Here is a 7,626-nt window from a genome sequence, read left to right as displayed (position 1 = left end):
ATTCCCTCCTCTCACATTCTTTATTTTGTCTTTACATTTCTATAAAAAAAAAAAATTAATATAAGATGTTGACGTGACTTAAACATAATCGTTCAAATAGGAGAGGAGAAAATGAAAGGGAAAACAGAGGGGAGAGAATGCAACAGCGGCACATTATTATAGCTATTATCCCGATCTCGGTGGTTTAGAACCTATTGGTACTTCTATTGGACCTTTCCCTGCTAAAATCATCTCCATTGCAGATGCGACCTACTGATGATCATCTTCCTTGCTGCATCCTCTGTAATAACAAAGAAGAAACTTTTCATCATTACAGATGACTAGATGTTTGTTAAGGACTCATTCAACAACCATTTAAATTTTTAATTTTTAGTTTTTCAGTTTTATTTTTGTGAAATTTGTTTGGTAAGTGTTAAAAAAAAAATTGAAAATTGAAACCGAAACCAAAGCATATATTAATAACGCCAAAAATTTAAAGCATAAAAATTAAAAAAAAAAAAAAAACTTTCAGTATTTTGTTCTTTTGAAATTAAAAAAAAAAGTATCAAACAGCCAAAACAATAATTTAATTTATATGAGAGATAAGACAGAGGGAGAGTAACTGTGTATTGGATCTTCTGAAACATCGGCAACAATTAATTTTGATGATAACGATAGCAATACAAGAAAGTGGACCATTTTCATTAGTAGAGATATAAAGTTTGGCTCCTGCATTCCCCTAGCCAAGCTAGTGAGCTACCCGTGTGTGTGTCCATAGGGTTTAAATAAAAAAAAAGTTACATAAGTTCAAATAAATTTTTTTATATATAAATGCAACTTACACCGAAATACGTTTTATCCAACCAAATGTTATGGCCGTGGATTTGCTGTCCCGTAATGCATGTTCCGTTTGTGCCTCTTTGTCTATTTTTTTGACACATGTCTTTACACTTAACAAACCATTAGCACTGTTAATTCTTAGTAAAAAAAACAATAAAAAGTGTGTCTCGTCTTCTAACCTAGTTGGCCGACGCCGCCGCCTTCATACCACCAAAAAACAGAGTCTGGAAAGACGACTTCACGAATCTAAATGATATCGTCAAACATTAGATTCGATTTGAAATTGCAATTGATCATATTGCATAATCTGGGTTTGTGCGGTTTTGAATTGAATTTTTGTTGAAAAGATTAAAATTTTAGAAAGAAAGGCACTGCTTAAGTCGGTTTTGTGCGTTTGTAGGGAAGATCTTTGCTGGAAAGTCTTCTATGATTCTGATATGCCATCTTTAGCGGCTGCTGTGTCGAAGAAAATGATTGTTCCTGATAGCTAGAGTGACGACTCTTCGTCTTTGACGGAGCAGTTCTGTTCTGTGGTATCAATTAAAATATTATGCTTTCAATTCGAGGGAAGAGTGGATTTCTACTTGGAGCACCAAGAGGCCATGGCAGCAAACCAGCTTAACAGAGTTAAAACGGAGAGGATTGCGATGAACTGGGGCTAAGACGAGATTTTTTAATTTTTTATTATGTTTTAATAAAACTTAACAGTGTCAGTGTTTTTTAAATGTAAGGACAGATGTTAAAAAATTAGACAAGGAGACACACACGGAACATGCATTCTGGGACAGCAGACCCACAGCCAAATGTTATTGCTAGGTCATGGTTTCTGCATCTTCATGCCCATTAAGTCATCCAAATTTATGTTCAAGTAAAATGTTAAGAAGATTCTTAACATTTTATAGATTTTTTGCCACCTTAAGTAAATTTCTATTTTAACATTATAAATCGGAGTCTCAAAAATATAAAGTGTAAAAAAAAGTCATAGAAAGTCTCTTTTGAAAGAGTTTTTTTAGCATTTCTCTTATGTCCAAATGACTTGCAATAATTTGGTGATAATGGAACTGTCAAAATCACTTGTTGATGAAATTATGGCAAAACCAAATTTCTTGTTATTAAGTTGGAGGTTTTCAATATCTAAAGTTTTCAATGTCAAATGTCAGTGCCTGATTTTTTGTTAAGCATGGACCAGAATTAAGAAGCCTGTCAATGCCATAGTTTGAATCTTCCAAACCCCCGATTAACTCATGCTAATGCATGCCCCTCACTCTATATATGAGGATGTGAGGAATGTCCTACTTATTTTTAAAGTATGGAGTATTTAAGCAGTATTTTACCTATCATATTATAAGTTGGAGAAAATTAACATAATTTTTTGTGTTTCTACTTATTTTATAATACGTGGAGTATCCGCTTGAATACTGAAAAGTAGAAAAAAAATTCTCCCTACCTAGAAGGTTCAAAGATTAATGTCATATGCTAATTCCGAGTCGCACATCTCTCTTATAAGTAATACACTTACAAGTGTGGTAGGTTAATTATCAAGAAGTGATATTCGCATTCACTTTTCTTTCCCACATACGTAACTTCACAACGATATCGCAAAAATCTCTTTTTCCTAACGTCAAATATTCAGCGGCTGTCTTTGCTTCTCTCTCGCATTTCTGTTTGGTCATGTAAAGGTACAATCTATATTAGAAAGGAGAAGGAAAAAGAGAAAGAAAAAAGAACTATGTGGTACGCAAATGAAACCGCATCATTTTACAATAATTCCTAATGAAAAGTTGTTTAGTTTCGTTGATCATTAAACTTGTAACAAACATAACTCAGACAAATTCAAATTAGTCACATGTCCCACCTAAAGTGCAGAGTCAAACAAATGCAGGCAGATATGGAAGCTCTCATGGCAACCAACAAAAGACCAGAGAACCGTTTGAGACCAAAATTTTCGCTGCTCAGCAAGACTATGTTGGAGTTTTGAATGGAAAAAACCATGAGTTTATTTTAATCTGCACTCGTGGATTGGTTTTTTGCAGATTTCAAATTATAAGTCTTACACAAGTAGACTCAGCGTATTGAATTAAATATAGATTAAAAGAGTTTGGTATGGATTAGGATGCAGTCCATGATTAGAGCAATTAAGATAAGGGCTCGGAGACCTTGGGATCTCAGAATTAATCCAATCCTTATATGTGTGTGTGTGTGTGTGTGTGTGTGTATTTTCAGATAACTATGAGTTTGAATTCAAATCAAACGTTTATCAATCAAACGACACAACTGTGAAAGGCAGTTGTTTATTCTCGTCCAAAAGGCGTGAACAAGTCTATAAATTTACCAACCCATTCCATTCAGAATATCAATTTTTTAGACAACCCAGTTTTCATATAACATTAATATTTTGGAGAGAAACAGTCAGTATGTTCGACGCAATCAAAGCCCTAGTGCAAAGACTTTGATTGTGATAATTGAATCCTGGTGATAGAAGCCTACAAGAACTACTGCGCAAGTGTAGAGGCCAAATTTCTGTCTATATTACAACCCTTACTGTTCTTGGTATTAGGACTTAGGACTAGGGCTTTCATTTTGATAGGCTGATTTGTTTCGCCCATAGTTTTACTTTAGGTATGGTTAGATATGTCGTGTTGCAATTCTTTTGATTTTTTTTATAATTTTTTTTGTCAAACGATAGATTTTGTTAGATTAGCTCTCGACGGGATTCAAACCCATATCGTCGTCATGCAAGGGCTCAACTCCTTTCCACCATTGTGGTAAAAGGGCACTTGCCAATTGTTTTGAAGAACCTATTATGTTTTCAAGTTACATAATTTGAGCGTATGTGAAAAATATATTGGCACCCTAAACCCTTCATCTATTATTGTTGAGCGGGAACAACATGGTTTCTCTGTTGATAGTATTTATGAGAATTTATCTCCTACTTATGGATATTGTGGTGTAATTGGCCATAACACGAACAAAAGCCGACATTTAAAGGATCGTAATCTTTCAAATGGGATGCAGACAGATGTTGAGGTTCATCATCACGGACGATCACGAACTCATCAGGTTTATCGTCCAAAACCGTCAACTAAAATTGTTTCACCTTCAGTTGATACTATTCACAAGGGATGTTCTCCTTTAGTTGAAATTATTCACAAAGAACGTACTTATGAACTTCATAATGATGTGGAGGTTCCATTGTGTAGCTCTCTTGAGCAACGTCATACTGTGGAAAATCTGATGTATATTTCATGTATGAAAATGGTTTACAAGATCAACCATAAATAGAAGTGGAATACTAGACAGAAAGTAGAGGAAAGGTGCGGACTGAGATGGCAGCTCAGCAAGCATAATTGAAGCACTATCTCTAACTTAAACTAATACCTAGCTTTACATGATGAGGGAACCTAGCCGAAAGTAAGAAAGTAAGATGACAATGAGTACAATGACAACTAGACAACCCTACCACCAATAATAATAGATACTTCAATACTCCCCCTCAAGCTGGATCGAGAGTTCTTCTGGATCCAAGCTTGAAGAGAAGACGATCAAGTTGTGCAGAAGGCAGAAGCTTGGTGAACACATCGGCAAGTTGATCACTGGAGCGAACAAATACAGTTTGTAATAGCTTGGACTGAACTTGGTTGCGAACGAAATGACAGTCAACCTCGATGTGCTTTGTGCGTTCATGGAAGACGGGGTTGGCAGCAATATGCATTGCTGCCTGATTGTCACAGTGAAGAAGAATTGGTTTGGAGGAGATGATTTCAAGATCACGTAGCAACCTCTTTAGCCAAATAAGTTCGCATGCAGTCGATGCCATTGCACGGTACTCAGCTTCTGCGCTTGACCGAGCTACAACAGATTGCTTTTTGCTTTTCCACGTAACGAGATTACCACCAACAAGAGTGCAGTAACCAGTTGTGGATTTGCGATCAAGAACATTGCCTGCCCAATCAGAGTCTGTGTATCCTTCAATGGTGAAGTGTCCGTTGTTTTGCATGAAAATCCCAGTAGATATTGAGCTTTTCAAGTATCGAAGGATCCTTTTAACTAGTTGCAAATGATGAGATGAGGGAGAATGCATGAACTGGCTGACAAAGCTAACAGCATAAGCAATGTCAGGTCGGGTTATAGTCAAATAGATAAGTTTTCCTACCAACCTTTGATACTCCGATACATTTTCAAACTGGATGCCTGAGGTTTCATCCTTGAAATTTGTTGGTAGTGGTGTTTTGGCAGGCTTGCAATGCAACATATTTGCTTCTTCTAAAAGATCTAGAACGTACTTTTGTTGATTTAGAAACAAACCAGTTGGAGATTGATCCATTTCGATTCCAAGAAAGTATCGAAGTCTGCCAAGATCTTTGATTTTGAATGTTGAATGTAGTGTGGCTTTGAGGGCAGTTATTTCTTCTGGATTATCTCCCGTGACAATAAGATCATCCACATAAACAAGTACCACCAATCTTCCATGCATACCAATCCTAGTGAACATTGAAGAATCTGCATTGCTTCGTTTAAAGCCAGAGGACATAAGAACAGAACTAAGTTTTGAGTACCAAGCCCTTGGAGATTGCTTGAGACCATAAATAGCCTTGTGAAGCTTGCAGGCTATTCCTTGTTCCTTTTCTCGTTCATGACCAGGTGGTAGTCGCATGTATACCTCTTCTTCTAACTCTCCATGTAGGAAGGCATTTTTTACATCCATTTGATGTAGAGACCAGTTTGAATTGATAGCCACCGAAAGAAGCACTCTAACTGTGTTCATCTTTGCCACAGGTGCAAAGGTTTCTTTGTAATCTACTCCGAAGGTTTGTGTGAAGCCCCTTGCAACTAACCTTGCCTTGTGCCGCTCTATGTTTCCATCTGAGTGAAATTTGGTCTTATAAATCCATCTTGCCCCAACCACATGTTGACCTTTTGGCAGAGAAACAATGCTCCAAGTTTGATTTTCATCAAGTGCCTTCAGTTCTTCAAGCATGGCTTGCCTCCATACAGGAGATTGGTGTGCCTCTTCGAAGGATCGAGGCTCAGAATTTTGGGACAACCTGGTCACAAAGGCAGCATGAGATGAAGAGCTCTTGCTATGAAAAACCATTTGTCCAATAGGATGTCTAGGCGTGTAGATTTCAAAATCATCAAGCCTGGCTGGAGGTTGTCTGTTTCGAGAAGGATTCCTTCGTGGAGGAGGAGGTTGTTCAAGTTGAGGCTCGCTCCTTTCGAGAATGACTTCTTCATTATCTGCTTCTATATTTTCAGAAGCTGGCTCTACTTCAACATCTTCATTTTGTGGTGTTGACAGCCTTGTATCACCAAGGAAGAGAGGAGTAGGAAACACTTCATATGAGGACTCCCCCTGAGATTCATCATCATGCATTTGAAAAAAAGAGTGAGTTTCATCAAAACGCACATCCCTGGATACACATACCTTTCTGGTCTTAGGATCGTAGCATTTGTATCCTTTTTGGGACGTTGAGTAACCTATGAATGCACATTTGATAGCCCTTGGATCAAGTTTATCTCGGTGAATAGTTTGAATGTGCACATAGCATACACATCCAAACACACGGAGATGACTTATGTCAATTTCTCTCCCCTTGAGAATTTGGTAGGGAGATTTGAACTTCAAGATTCTGCTAGGAAGGCGATTGATGATGTATGCAGCGGTTTGTACAGCTTGAGACCAGAACTTCTTTGGAACTTTTGCTTGTAACATTAGTGATCGTGTTTTTTCAAGCAAATCTCGGTTCTTTCTTTCTGAAATGCCATTCTGTTGTGGCGTTCCTACACAACTTGTTTGTTGCAAAATTCCATGCTCACTTAAGTAAGTTGTCATGATTTTGGAAGTGTACTCAGACCCATTATCAGACCTTAAGATGCCAATTTTAGAGTTAAAATGATTTTGAATTAACTTATGAAAACTTTTGAAACACTGGAAAGCTTCATGCTTGAATTTAAGTAAATACACAAAAGTAGTTCTAGAGAAATCATCAATGAACGATATGTAAAATCTGTAACCATCAAAGGACTCTAAGGTGGCAGGTCCCCAAATGTCAGAATGGATTATTTCAAAAGCTTTGGTAGCTCTAGAGAGAGAGTGAGGAAAGGGTAACCTGGTGAACTTAGATTTTTGACAAACTTCACAATCTGGAATCATTTTACAGAAACTAGGAAAAAGAAAAGACATAACATGTGAAGAAGGGTGAGCTAATCTCATGTGCCACAGCTGCTCCTTGTTTACAGTGCTTGAGTTTACGTAGAAACTTTTTGGGAAACTTGAAGAGAATTTGACATAGTACAGTCCATTGAGGAAGAACCCTTTACCAATCGTTTCCTTCGAAACTTGGTCCTGGAAAATCACAGAGTGAGTTGAAAATATTGCAAGACAATTTAGCGAATGTGTTATTTTTCCTACTGACAATAGTTTGAAAGGAAAAGACGGGACATGCATGACAAGGGACTCTTTTTGACTTGAGAAGATTTTGAGTTTCCCTCTGCCTACTATATGAACTTTGGTGCCATTAGCTACGGAGACAAAAGAAGGGGTGGAAAATTTTTGAAAATCATTTAGTAAAGATGCATCGTTAGTCATGTGATCTGTAGCTCCTGAGTCAACTATCCAAAAATCACAACTACTACTAAGATCCAAAGCAGTGGAGATAGTTGCAATAATACCTGGCATGTCATTTTGTGACACTGAGTTTGATTGTTCGAGGAAGCCAGCAAACTTGCCGAGCATGGCTGAAGGAGTTTCATGATTTGTTGCTCCTTGTTTCTGTTGCAAGAAGTTAGCGAATTCATTTATGAGAG

This window comes from the organism of the source record quoted next, unplaced genomic scaffold (assembly GCF_019419815.1).
Source record: "Pyrus x bretschneideri cultivar Hongxiangsu unplaced genomic scaffold, Pyrus_bretschneideri_v1 Contig7, whole genome shotgun sequence".
Classification (NCBI taxonomy): domain Eukaryota; kingdom Viridiplantae; phylum Streptophyta; class Magnoliopsida; order Rosales; family Rosaceae; genus Pyrus; species Pyrus x bretschneideri.
This window is presented reverse-complemented; position numbering follows the sequence as displayed.